This window comes from Macaca mulatta, chromosome 17, assembly GCF_049350105.2.
Source record: "Macaca mulatta isolate MMU2019108-1 chromosome 17, T2T-MMU8v2.0, whole genome shotgun sequence".
Lineage (NCBI taxonomy): Eukaryota > Metazoa > Chordata > Mammalia > Primates > Cercopithecidae > Macaca > Macaca mulatta.
The window spans coordinates 95,147,970-95,162,717 of record NC_133422.1 but is presented as its reverse complement, the minus strand read 5'-3'; the positions used below and the strand labels follow the sequence as shown (position 1 = coordinate 95,162,717).

Genomic DNA, 14,748 nt, shown 5'->3' with positions numbered 1-14,748 from the left:
ATTAAAAATTATACAAACAGCATTGATTTTCTCTTCTATGCTGATTATTCTTTTTTCCTCTCTTTATATAATGACCTTCCTGCACAGTATGTGATACCATTAAAAAGAGAGAGAATGAGCATAAGAAAGTGAAAGGAACTCTGTGCTTAATATCAAAATCATTTCATTTGAGAAGAGACAAAAACGTCCTAGAAAATATATTATTAACTGAAATGTATGTGCTTTGCTGCTTTTGGGGGCTCAAGTTTGTTTTAAAACAATAAAACAAATTAACATACACAATTTGGGCTATTTCTGCACTAATTATGATTTCTAGGGAAGAAGGCAGAATACCACATAGAGAATATTTAAAAACAAGCCTGTCTTCATAGCCACTATGATGACCATAATAAAAAAGACAATAACGAAGGTCAGTGAAGATGTGGAAGAACTGGATCGCTCCATTGCGGGTGGGAGGGTAAAATGGTGCAGCCACTTTGGAAAACAGCGTGAGAATTCCTCATAAAGTTAAACACAGAGTTACCACACCACCTGGAAATTCCACTTCTAGGCATACACCCAAGAAAAAGTAAAATCTTGTCACCCCAAAAACTCATACAGGAATGTTCATAACAGCATTATTCATAGTAGCCGAAAAGACAGAACAAACACCCACCAACTGACAGGTAAATAAAATGTGGTATATCCATACAATGGGACGTTATTTGGCCACACACAGGAATGATGTACTGGCACATGCTACACCGTGGATACCAGTATGCTAAGTGAAAGCCACAAAAGACAACACGTCGTATGATTCCTTTTCTAAGAAATGGCCAGAATAAGGTATACACAGACAGAAAGTAGATCAGTGGCTACCACAGGCTGGAGGGGGTGGAAGGAGTGAGGAGTGAATGTTAATGGGTAGAGGGCTTCTTTCTGGGGTGATGAAAATGTTCCAAAATATTATAGTGATGGTAGCACAGCTCTGTGAACAGTCTAAAAACCAATGAATCACTGGGTGCTGTGGCTTGCGCCTGTAATCCCACTTACTTGGGAGGCGGAAGCAGGAGGACCACCTGAGCCCAAGAGTTCAAGGCTGCAGTGAGCTGTGACCGAGCCACTGCACTCCAGCCTGGGCAACGGAATAAGACCTCAGCTCGAATAATAATGGTAATAATAATGGTAATAATAGCAAGTGTTAGTGTATGTCCCAAATATTGAATGAAACACAATTATACTAAAAATGTATTTGTTGCTTATCTCTCAACAAAAGAAACAACAAAAACAAGAAACAAAACCCACTGGATCCTACATTTTAAGTGGGTGAATTATATGTTAATTGTATCTCAATAAAATTGCTACAAAAGTCCTTAGAGGCAGACATTTGAAACTTCTCTGTAAATCAAACAGTCAAAGAATTCTGGCCCGCAAAATGGACATATATGACCAGGCACAGTGGCTCACATCTAGCACTTTGGGAGGCCAAGGTGGGAGGATGGCTTGAGCCTGGGATTTCGAGACCAGCCTGGGCAACGTGGTGAAATCCCTTCTCTACAAAAAATACCTAAAAATTTCACCAGGCATGGTGGTGCATTCCTGTAGTCCCAGCTACCTGGGAAGCTGAGGTGGGAGGATCCCTTGAGCCCAGGAGATCGAGGCTGCAGTGAGTCATGACTGTAACACTGCACTCCAGCCTGGGCCACAGAGTGAGATCCTGTCTCAATATATGAGAGAGAGAGAGAGAGAGAGAGAGAGAGAGAGAGAGAGAGAGAGAGAGAAAGAAAGAGAGAGAGCCAGAGAGAAACAGTAAACATATAAAATTATCTTTAAGAATGGCAACAAAAGCAGCAACGGTGCAATGAATTTAAGGAATTTGTTTCCAAAGGCTAATACTTAAAATGTGTAGTAAGCAGGACACTGACTACGCCATCAAAAATAACTTTCATATACATAAAGGAAAAACATGAGTCTTTATCTTGGAAATTCCACTAAAAGTCAAATGAACTCATTTGCATTTAAAATTGAAGAAGAAAAGAGGTTTAGTTTATGACACTTTTGGCCTATTTTAGACAGGTATTTATTAAATATTTATTAAAATGCTTGAGCTTGAAATAATACGATAGGTACCAGAAAGAAAACAAATATGAGCAATTCAGTCCCTACCTTCTGTTCAATAAAACTCACTTCCCACGGCAGGTGGCACAGAGAACTCCACCCAGGGGGTTAATCAAAATTCCCTTGGAATAATTGAAAAGCATCTGCATTTTCCCCCCAGAAACCACAAAAAAGTCACAGTAAGCAGAACATACGATCTTGATTATTAGCACTGTGCCTGTAGCAGCACAATGTGTTGTCCCCAGAAATTAAGTTACAAGACACGATGTCATTGTGCGATAAGCCAGAGATGTCTCCCCTAATGAGACTGGAAAACTCAAGGAAATCCAAAGAGAGACAATGATGATAATAAGTTGCATGTGTGATGTTTTGCTACTGTTGCGAAGCAAACTGCATATTGTGCCAAATGCAATCACTCTCAGAGCAGGCTAGAGGCGGGATAGACTCTGGAGGTCACCGACCCCAACCTTTCATTTTACAACAAAGAAAACTGAGGTTTACGAAGGTCACACAACCAGTTTAAGGCATCACTGGGACTAGAGATGAGATTTTTCAGGGCTCTCTTCATGAAGCATATTTTTCTGTCTGAGTATATGTACTGTAGAGAGTGTAACCTACGAAATAGAAAATTCTTAGGAATTCTGAGAGCTACGCTGGTAAAACTCCACAGAGAAGCACTGTAATCGACCATCTGTGAAAGTGTACAGAGTTTGGAGACACTCAAAATTCCAATCAAAGTGACCTGCGTGTCAGCCTACGGGCAGGAGAACTGTAGTTTGACATCGTTTGGGTCTGTGCCTATTGTTTACGTAGCTGAAGCCTAATCGACTGCAGAGGGCCTCTCTGTGGGAAGAAAACAGCGGCGTAGAGGCAAAGAAAAGGGAAGGCATGAAGGTGGCCCTTGAAGGGTGTTCTGGGAGAAGTGATTAATTCACCAAGTCCCTGCACGGCACAGGTACACCACGTCACCCTTTGCTCTGATTACCACATAAACCAAGCTAGTTTGAAATTAAGGTGACTAATGACTTTCCTAATTACTCCATTCTAGAGGGCAGAACAGTCGGTCAATATTCTGGAGGGCAGACTTAAAGATTTGGTCACTGGAAGAAACATTCCTCCCTTCAAACTAATAAATGCATATTCTGGCTTAGCTACCAATCCCTGTGAGTTTACTTACTACAGGTTAGTTTCCTAAAATCTGGTTACTTCTAGGTTCACAGTGTATTAATCATGTTTAATTTTTTTTTTTTTCTTATGATACTTTAACATTTTGCAGGGATTTACAGACCCAGAAAGACACTGCCCTCCCAGGACCAGCTAATTCCCCAATTTAGTAAAGAACTTGGAAGTAAGCCAACCACCCATTTTATCTCACACACACCAAGCCAGTGTTTTCCCTGCCTTAAAACATCCCCGGGCCAGGTACCAGGCGACTAGAGACTACCCCAAAGCCCACCAACATTACTCAAACCAGCCCCGCACTGCGCTTCCCGAGGAAGCCCCAGTAAGGTTCCTGTCCACGCTTTTCTCTGGCTCCTTTCTGCCTCCTGACCCACACTGGTGGTTGCCCTGTGTCCTGCATGGTGGGGTGTGCCCCCTTCTCTTAGGTGATATAATAAATTCTCCTTTCAAGGGCATTAACCTCTTCTCGTTGGCACTCAGTCACTTCCATAAATGAAAACCCACAGGTGCCTTTCCAAACACCCTGCAAAATCAACACCAGATCTGCAGGACCACGGGGGCCAGACTGCTGACTGGAGAGTTGACAGAGGCAGGAGGCAGAGAACTCTCCCCGGAGAACCTCTGACCCGCCAAGGTCGTCGTGCACAGGGGGCTCGCCCAAACATGCTTGCGGTGAAAAATTCTATCCCTTAACACACGCACAGTAAGGAAAATAAATCAGTGTAGAGTGGCTCAGACTAAGGGCCCGCACCTGCACTGGAAGGACGGGGTGGAGACTCCAGGAATTCGCAATGATAGACATAGGGAACCCAGCCCCATCAGCAGGTATATAAAGGTATATTCAACTGTGAAGGGAGAACCACAATCTGCTTTCAGGACCCTTCCCTTTAAGTTTTCCCTCTTGCTTAGTGCATTCTACTCCACTCACTCTCCGAGTGTCCGCCTGCCTACTTCTTCCTGGTCGTGAGACAAGAACCTGGACTTTGCTGAGCTAAGGAGCAAAATCTCCTTGTTGCAAGAGACAAGGCCCATGGAGATCCTGCTGGGCCCCACCTGTCCCCTTCTCCCTAGCTGGCCTGCACGTGTGAAGCCCTGCCACTGGGAAGACCCAGGCTTGTGGAAAGCTCACCTGTGTTGTATCTGCACACGGAACACACAACACAGCATGTACTTATGTTAGTTCACCTTCAACAAGCTGATAAATTGATAGCACAATATTGAATCCAACTTTTACTCTAGATAGATGTGGCATTAACAGAGAAGATCCATGGAGAAAACTACTGATGGGCAAATTTGAACTGTAAAATGTTTGCTCTATTTGGATTAGGTATCCAAAAAATACAGGCCTACCTCATTTTACTGGGCTCAATCCATTGTGCTTCATAGATAATGCACTTTTTGTAACTTAAATTTGTGGCAACCCTGTATCTACTGCCACCATTTTTCCAAGAGCATGTGCTTACTTCACAACTGTGTGTCACATTTTGGTAATTCTTGCAGTATTTCAACCCTTTGCATTATTAGGAAACCCATTTTCATCGTTACCTGTTATGGTGATGTGTCATCAGTGATCTTTGATGTTACCACTGAAATTGTTTTGGGGCACCACAAACTGTGCCCATGTAAGAAGGTAAACTATAATAAATGCTGTGTGTGTTCTGACTGCTCCACCATCTGGCCATTCCCCCATCTCTCTCCCTCTCCTTGGGCCTCCCTATTCCCCAAGACACAACAATATTGAAATTAGGCCAGTTAATAACCCTACAGTGGTCTCTAAGTGTTCAAGTGAAAGGAAGAGTCACCTGTCTCTCACTTTAAATCAAAAGCTAGAAATGATTAAGCTTTCTGGGAAAGCATGTGGAAGGCTGAAACAGGCCAAAAGCTAGGCCTCTTGTGTCAGTTACTCAACTTGTAAATGCAAAGGAAAATGTCTTGCAGAAAATTAGAAGTGCTACTCCAGTGAACACATGGATGACAGGAAACGGAAATAACCTTGTTGCTGATACGAAAAGTTTTTTTTATTTTTACTTTTTGAGACAGAGTCTCACTCTGTCATCTAGGCTGGGGTGTAGTGGCGTGATCTCAGCTCACTGCAACCTCTGCCTCCCGGGTTCAAGCGATTCTCCTGCCTCAGCTTCCCGAGTATAGTAGCTGGGACTAACCATGCCCAGCTAGTTTTTGCATTTTTATTTTTTAATTTAATTTTTATTTATTTATTTTTTTGCAGAAACAAGTGAACATTTATTTTTGGGCCTTTCTTCCTATATGTATTTCAAGTCTTTTTCAAAACAAGGCCCCAGGAATCTCCAGATTCAATTATGTCCCTGGGCTTGGTCGACGGCTGCAGGAGTCTCAGGGAGCCTTGTACAAATGCTAGAGTGACTCGTTTAGCAACATTAAACCCTAGGATAGAAGATGAACATGGAATGTGTTGATTTCAGAAGACGCAGCAGCCAATGTAGAAAGCGCTGGAATTTTTCCTTGGAACTGACTATGATGAGAGGTGCCTGCCATGAACATAAGCGACTGTCTTTTCTTTGACCCTTCCTTTCCGGTTTTTGAAGATTAAGCAGGAAATCATCTTCTCTGAAGATACTTGATAAAAATTCCTCCCAAAAAAGCCCCAAAACACACGCTTCCACTTCACTGATAAAACTTTACTGCAGTTTGGCACCTGCATCTAGTTTAGCTGGCGGATGAGCTGATTGATGTGTTTACCCTGATAGCCAGGTGAGCCCATCCCCTTGAGGAAGCCCACTCTATTTTTGGTAGTGTGATGGGCCACTGACAGGTGGAAAGGGCGCAAGAACCATGAGATCTCCTGGAAATGCTTCCCCAGGTGCTCCTCAATCACTGTGTTGTCTGTCAAAGGGATGGTCTTATTCTTGACCTTGACCATGTTTCAAAATGAATTTCCAGAGAGAATTCAGATTCAGAAATCCCCAGGTCACGTAAGATTCCATCATATGCAGCAGTTTTAGATTCTAGGGGGTGACACCTACTAGACACCACTAAAAATTTTCTTTAGGCAAATCCTGCAATGGTTTTCTGCACCGGTAAACTCACATGCCATCATTCCTTTCGTTTTTTTTTTTTTTTTTTTTTTTAGACAGAGCCTAGGTCTGTCACCCAGGCTAGAGTGCAGTGGTGCGATCTCGGCTCACTGCAACCTCCGCTTCCCAGGTTCAAGCGATTCTCCTTCCTTAGCCTCCCGAGTAGCTGGGACTACAGGTGCCTGCCACCACGCCAAGCTAATATTGTATTTTTAGTAGAGATGGGGTTTCACTGTGTTGGCCAGGCTGGTCTCGAACTCCTCACCTCGTGATTTGCCTGCCTCAGCCTCCCAAAGTGCTGATATTAGAAGCATGAGCCACCACGACCGGCCACACCATCAATTCTTTTGATACGTACAACAAAGGCCAAGGAACGTTTATCTGGCAACTCCAAGGCAAGAAGGTTCACTTCTAGTTGTCTGAGATGCACCTTGTCACGTTTCTGCGGCCAGGAATCATGTAGGAATGATTCCAGTCGCGTAAACCTGAGCCCTTTTCCTTTCCTCTGCTCCTCTTTGCCAAAAGTGCCTGCTTTGCCTGGGTGGCTTTGAGAGTTAATAAGCCTTCCTCTTTTTCAGGAGATTTTCTGGAACCAAAGGATTGTTTCTTTGTTCTTGCTCCGCCATTTTTCTAGTATCTTTCTGGCACCTGGGTCTAGTTCAGCTGGTGCATGAGCTGAACTAGTGTTGCAGCTCGATTTTTGTATTTTTAGTAGAGATGGAGTTTCATCATGTTGGCCAGGCTGGTCTCAAACTCCTGACCTCAAGTGATCCGCCCGCCGTGGCCTCCCAAAGTTCTGGGATTATAGGTGTGAGCCACTGCGCCCAGCCTAAGTTTTAGTGGTTTCCACAGACAATCAAACCAGCCACAACATTCCCTTAAGCCAAAGCCTAATCCACAGCAAAGCCCTAGCTCTCTTCAATTCTACGCAGGCTGAGAGAGGCGAGGAAGCTGCAAAAGAAAAGTGTGAAGCTAGCAGAAGTTGGTTCATGAGGTTTAAAGAAAGAAACTAGCTCCATAACATAGAAGTGCAAGGCAAAGCAGCAAGCGCTGATGAAGAAGCTGCAGCAAGTCACGCAGAAGGTTTAGTTAAGATCACGGATGAAGGTGGCCACACTAAATTACAGATTTTCAGTGTAGACAAAACAGCCTTCTGTTGGAAGAAGAAGTCATCTCACTTTCACAACTAGGGAGGAGAAGTAAACATCTGGCTTCAAAGGACAGGCCGACTGTCTTGCTAAGGGCTAATGCAACTGTTGACTTTTAGTTGAAGCCAATGCTCATTTACCATTCTGAAAATCCTAGGGCACTTAAGAATGATACTAAGTCTACCCTACCTGTGCTCTGGAACGGAACAACAAAGCCTGGATGACAACACATCTGTTTAGGGCATAGTTTACCGAATATTTAAAGCTCGCTGTGGAGACCTACTGCTCAGAAAAAAAACAGTTCCTTAAAAATATTACTACTCATTGACAATGCACCTTGTCACGTGGGAGCTCTGACGGAGATATACAAGGAGATGATGTGGTTTTTGTGCCTGCTAACACAACATCCATTCCTCAGCCCATGGGTCAAGCAGTCATTTTAGCTTTTAAGTCTTATTATTTCAGAAATACATTTGGAAGGCTACAGCTGCCACAGTGTTTCCTCTGATGGATCTGGGCAAAGTAAATTGAAAACCTTCACCATTCTAGATGCTGTTAAGAGTATTTGTGTTGAATTCACATGGGAAGAGGCCAAATTATCAACATGAACAGGAGTTTGGAAGAACTAGATTCTAACCCTCATGGATGACTTTGAGGGGTTCAACAAGTAACTGTAGATGTGGGGAAAATAGCAAAAGAACTAGGAGTGGAGCCTGAACACGTGACTGAATTGCCACAATCTTATGATCAAACTTGATGCTGGGCGCGGTGGCTCACGCCTGTAATCCCAGCACTTTGGGAAGCCGAGGCAGGCGGATCATGAGGTCAGGAGATCGAGACCATCCTGGCTAACACGGTGAAACCCCCATCTCTACTAAAAATACAAAAAATTAGCCAGGTGTGGTGGCGGGCACCTGTAGTCCCAGCTACTTGGGAGGCTGAGGCAGGAGAATGGCTTGAACCCGGGAGGAGGAGCTTTCAGTGTGTGGAGATTGAGCCACTGCACTCCAGCCTGGGCAACAGAGCGAGATTCCTTCAAACAGTCAGGAATAACTAACTCCCAACCACCCAGATGCTCATGTGAGAAGGAAGCCACGTTTGTCACTAGATCTGGGTTTGGTCCTACAGCTGCTCTTCTGATATAAACCACCCTGAGCAAATCCCTTACTTACTGTCCATTTATAATGAAGGCGTTACTGCATCTGAAACATGGGGGTTCCACTGGTGATCTCAAAGGGGAGACTTCAGTGAGATGACAAATATACGGTGCTAGGTACCTACAGGCACTCAGCAAGCAATGATCATCCCCTGTAAAGTAGGTTGGCTTATTGAGTGGCTGAGACAGGAAAAGAGTGGTACAATTTTTTGGCCATGGTGAACTATAAAGGTAATTTTTTTTTTTTTTTTTTTGAGACAGACTCTCCCTCTATCGCCCAGGCTGGAGTGCAATGGCACAATCTCAGCTCACTGCAACCTCCGCCTCCTGGGTTCAAGTGATTCTCCTGCCTCAGCCTCCCAAGTAGCTGGTACTACAGGCACAAACCACCACACCCAGCTAAGTTTTGTATTTTTAGTAGAGATGGGGTTTCACCATACTGGCCAGGCTGGTCTCAAACTCTTGACCTCAGAAGGGTAATTGTTAGAACCTATCCACTCATCCTTTCCCTAACCCCTAAATCAGGCAGGGATTCTATTTCAAATGAGGGTACAGTGTCGCTGTGTTCCCTGGTGCTTGGTAATTACCATAGGTAATTAACACAGATACCTTAGAAATGACCTTAGCTGTTCCTCCCACAATCTTGAGAATTTATACCACACAAAACATATGCGGGCTTGGGAAGGCTATTTCTCAGGAACACACACTTGAGATGCTGACTACTGTGTGGCTTCCTAGGTGTCTTGTCAGGCATCCTGCCACATACTTCCTCGCACAGGGGGTGAAGTGCCACAAAATATTAAATAGCCAAGCAATTAAATAGTAGCTGCAAAAAGAACAGAAGAACTTCACAGATGTCACTGTGAGGTGATGCTTATAACACACTCATGTCTTACCAGGAGGATTACAGGGCTTTTACAAAACTGAAGACCAAATGAAGAGCAGCAGCTTCTAGAACAAGGTATTGAGCTGCACACTCACTGTATACCCAAAATGTGTCTTTGGTAAGCAGTAACAGTACATCTACTCAAATGGTAAAAAGGACCCAAATGAACACAATGCAATCACACAAACCAGACTCTGCCCTCAATTCCATTAATGGCTATGCATGGTAGACCTGGTTCATGATCCAGTATGAGGAAGAATAAGAAAAAGTACCCCTTACACACTTCCAAACAGCTAATTGCTAAACACATTCCTAAAGCAAATCCAGTATCAGGCCAAGTAAAGTTTATTTATTTATTTATTTATTTTTGAGATGGAGTCTCGCTCTGTCACCCAGGCTAGAGTGTAGTGGCACCATCTCGGCTCACTCCAAGCTCCGCCTCCCGGGTTCACACCATTCTCCTGCCTCAGCCTCCCAAGTAGCTGGGACTACAGGTGCCCGCCACTGCGCCCAGCTAATGTTTTGTATTTTTTAGTAGAGATGGGGTTTCACCGTGTTAGCCAGGATGGTCTCGATCTCCTGACCTTGTGATCCGTCTGCCTCGGCCTCCCAAAGTGCTGGGATTACAGGCGTGAGCTACCGCGCCCGAGGCCAGGTAAAGTGTATTTTCTTTGCACAAGATACTCAAGTAGGTCATGACATGTGTACTTTGTAAGCTTCCATCCAATAAGTTTTACATGTGTTCTCTCCCCAGCCAAGCTCTCCGCAGCCATCTGGCAATGTTTGGAGACAATTTTGGTTGTTATACCTGGAGACATGTTCTGACATCTAGCTGGTGGACGCCAAGGATGCTGCTAAGGATCCTATGATGCATAGGGCAGTCTCCCACAACAGAGACTTGTCCAAAATGTTAATACTGCCCAAACAGATAATACTTACCTACTCTAGGGCAAAAATAAAAATTATCACTGTATATGAGACTTGAAATAACTCAGACTGAATCTAAAGAATTATACAGGTGATAAGTAAACTTAAAAGATACAGTTGATGACACCATGGACCTAATTATACCTTAGGTCCTATCATGTCACTCCCTGATTTTAAAAAAGTATGTATTATGAAAGTACATGTTAATTAGCACAAATAATCAAACGTTTGCCCTATCTTCTCATTCTGAAAAGGATCCAGCACACTGCTCCTAAGCTTGGCTCATGAGGCCAGGAATATCATGTGTCTTTGGTATTGACTTTCCAAACTAGATAGTAATCCTACATTAATGTTCAAAATATATTGCTAACTCTAGTCCGGGTGCATTTTAAGCTGATTTCGACATCAGACATGGGGGTCAGCTTTTCTGGGAACAAATATGGGAATCTGTATTTTCACCAGGATTTCCTGGTGATTCTCAAGCATGATAAAACTTGAGAACCACTGACTTAGACTTTGCTTCTATAAGAAATGAGCTGCCACTCCCACTTCCTTCCCACTATTAAGAGTGACAAATAATTCATAGGTAAAAGAGATCAATAGTCCATAGTAACATATGACAGTGCCCTGAAACGGCCTACCTAAAATGATATCCCTTTAAAAGTGAGGCCAGTAGAAGAAAGAATATCTCACAGGCACTGTCATAAAATGTCCTATATCAGAATGGTTTTGCCATTCTTTCCATCTGAATATATTTTAAGCAGCACTGTTTAAACACAAGGCACCAAATTCCTCCCTGGTCAAGTTTGGTATTGGTGATTCGCAAGATTCTTCAAGGAAACAGATGTTTTTAAGCACCCTGCCACCACAAGGTACACATTTAAATACGTGCTTTCTATTCCGGATTCACTAACAAAACATTAACTATGTTAAGGGGTCATAACCAGGGGGGATTAACACAAATTTGGTTTTTCAAATAAAAGGGAACAATTTTTTCATTCTGGATTTTTCTGTAGGCCAAGCACCAAACTGTAGACTCGGTGGAGACTGTCACTTCAGATGCTAGCATGTCTCCAAGGAAGACAAAGGCGGGCAAATGAAAGGGAAAACGAAGCAAAGGGAGAGTAGGGAGCTACAATAGAAACCGAGTTATTCTTTGCCAAGTGCCTGCCATTTCAGGCATCTTACGAACATTTTCTTTTTCAGCCCTTGCCGTCTCCATAAAAGCAGATAATGTCTATTCTGCTGATGAGAAAATTGAGGACCAGAGAGGTTAGGTAACCTGCTCAAATTCACAAAGCTAAGAGATGAGTGATCTGAGATTCAAATGCAGGAAGACAAACTCTGCTCATTCCTCCCCACCCCTGCCCGCTCCAGTGTTCACTAGCAACCCGGGAGTGGTTCACGGTAATTTCCTGTGAACATATAACTTGTAATCTCAAATATTTTAAATGGAAAACAATGCAAGGAGTATTGCATGTTTGATTTTTACAACTCACTCTAAGGTGTGCTATGACTTATTCATCTTAGCAATTGAATGGAATCAAGTGAGCCGACATATGTAGAAGCACTCTAAAGCCCTAAAGCATCATACACACATAAGGCATTATTTATAAATATTAATTTTACTTTGAGGATCTTTGGCAGGTGGCAACAGATCCTGAGATACTTTGAAATAATTTAGTGATACCCTAGGATACGGTGAAATCATAACTGAGGTCACACTAAACTGGCTTCTAATAGTACATACAAATGATTTCAGTAATAAACATGTCATCATTTTGTAAGTGACTCCATTAGAGAGGACAGGCCTCCACCTTAGCTGTGGGCATTTCCTGGAGCTCCATTCCAGGCCTGGCCTCTGCTTTGCCATTGTCCCCTTGGCCAGGTTCATCTACTGCGTGGCTTAGGACCTCACCTCCGCTGGGGCGTCAACTTACATGCTCACTCTTAACCTTCTTCCTGCTCTCCAGACCAGAAATTTCCCTTACATTATAGATGTCTCTTGGCATTTCAAACTTAAATTCGTTAAATCCACCTTTTTAATCAAGTCCATCTTTTCTCTGGTACAATTCTTCTCTTCTTCCTGTTTTTCCTCCCTCAGTCAACTGCATCAGTTATCATACTCTAGAACTCTCAGAATCATCTTCAATTATGCCCAATACATAGAATTGTACACTGGATTCTAAAGTGGCTCTCAAATGTACCCTCTTCTTTCTTTGCCTATTCCCATAAGTTGTCTCACACACACACACACACACACACACACACACAAAACCCACACCAATAAAACCAACCACCTCTGATGAGATTATGATTCTTCTTTCAACTCCTTCAGTGAACCTCAGGGTCTAGGGAATGCCATCCAACCTCCTTGGAATGGTCTTGTGTCATCTTGCCCCCAACAGGCTAATTTCATCTTCCAAAGGGACCTTTGTTGCCCTGCCCATCACCCTCATAAGCCAATCTGCTCTTCCTTTAACACTTGGGACATCCTCATACCTCTGTGCCTTTATTAATGTCATTCCATCCTCTTTCTCCATCATCAGTACAGAGTACAGTTTCTACCACCTGGCATCTCTAGGCCTACTGTTCCCCTCTGTCTGGAATGCCTTCTCCTGCTTGCAAACTCAATTTGTCCTTAAAGTCATAGCACGAGCTATAAACACTGGAAAACTGTTCACAATTTCTCCACTTTCTTCACCTCAGCCCCAGAATCCCTCTACTTCATACACACCTCTGTTAGCATTCTTATTACTGTACAGTGTAATCAGTCATTTACATTTCTCTATCCCTCGGTGACAATGGGCTCAATGACTGCAGGGATATTTGTTTTCTTTGAATTGCCAGAATTCAGTGTCTGTCATCAATGTAAGATGACTGCGGACTCCCGTGACTACCATTAACTGCTAGGTCTTATGCTCATTTTCAAAAAATAATGTCTAATAAAATATGAAATACAGTTCTTCTCTTCCCTGTGTTTATTGAGGTGTACTTGACAAATGAAATGCAAACTCTTAACCAGAGACCTATGACCTATGGACTGTACTGCTATCAACAAAAGAAACAAATAATAAAGCTAACAGATCTACAGTTCTCTCTGCTACTATATGAGCCTATGCAGTACCCATCTCAGCATTACCATGTTTGCATGGTATTAGTTTGTCTGTCTTCACCAGCTAGTGTGCTACTTAAGGGTAGGGACCAAGTCATGCTCATCTAACCCACTTCCTAGCAGATAGTACAGCAGGCAGGCAATGATTTCTTTTAAATTTTTGTTCGGAATGCATGACCACTGCAATACTAAGAACCAAACTTTTATATTATATAGAGCATGCCAATTTCAAAAGAATAAAAACTGAGTTATATTCCAAAAGTTCATTCTTAGATTGGTTACATGGCACACAGAACACACATTACCACAAAAACAACGTTCAAGAGGAAAATTACATTTATATTCCATTTCATAAAATCTTATTCTACCCATATTTTGCCTGAAATTTGTATATTTAGGAGCAAATGCAGGAAGGAACGCTATAGATTTTCTTAGCACTGTAAAATATATCGGAACATCAGAAAACTTCATCACCCCTCCACAAAGTGTCTGCTCTGTGACCACCACCTGCTTCCTACTGTTGGACTAGAAAAGGGTCAGGAATACAAAGAGTGTGACTTAGCAGGGAGGAAGCCCTGTGGAGTTGAGGGTAAACAGTCTATAAAGGCTCTGGTTTCTATGCCGGATACTTTCTATCTCCTTCTCTTTTCCCCACCCAGAGAAAGTGGCGACCAATGCAGCTTGGGTTAGGCAGGTAAGATCCAAGGGGCAACTCAACCAGATGACCCACCAAAGCAGAGCACAAGCGCAGAGTCTACCCTAGCAGGACTTGGACCAGCTGCAAAGGCAGGCAGGGACAGGTGGAAAGTTACAGCATGTGCGTGCAAGAAACCCCAGTAAGCCATCATGTCATTCCTGAAACCCCACTGACACAGAGAAAGGGATGGGACGGAGAGAAGGGATCAACTTAAGTCAGACATGTCAGTTGAGGGGCTGCTTGTGGAATTATGAGATATAGAAGACTGAAGAAGTTCTCTGGAAGTTTAGATGATACACAACCAAAAAGGCATGACATCACTTATTTCTCAAGAGAATAAAGAAAAACAATAACAAACTTAATTCTTTTCATTTTCCAATTATTTAAATTTCAAACAAATGAGAGTCTGCTCTATTAAAATTTGATATCCATAAGTGAATTTTCAGAAGCAGAAGACCTTTTTCATGACGTTTACATATCTATAAAT

The 14,748-nt window shown here is 42.9% G+C and overlaps 1 protein-coding gene and 1 pseudogene across 2 annotated transcripts in view; both read right to left on the bottom strand.

The window, feature by feature from the left end:
- The window catches only part of PCCA (propionyl-CoA carboxylase subunit alpha), a 436,739-nt gene that overhangs the window by 54,595 nt on the left and 367,396 nt on the right, over positions 1–14,748 (bottom strand). The window lies entirely within an intron of this gene.
- Positions 5,819–6,961, bottom strand: LOC114673453 (ribosomal protein uL30-like; annotated as a pseudogene).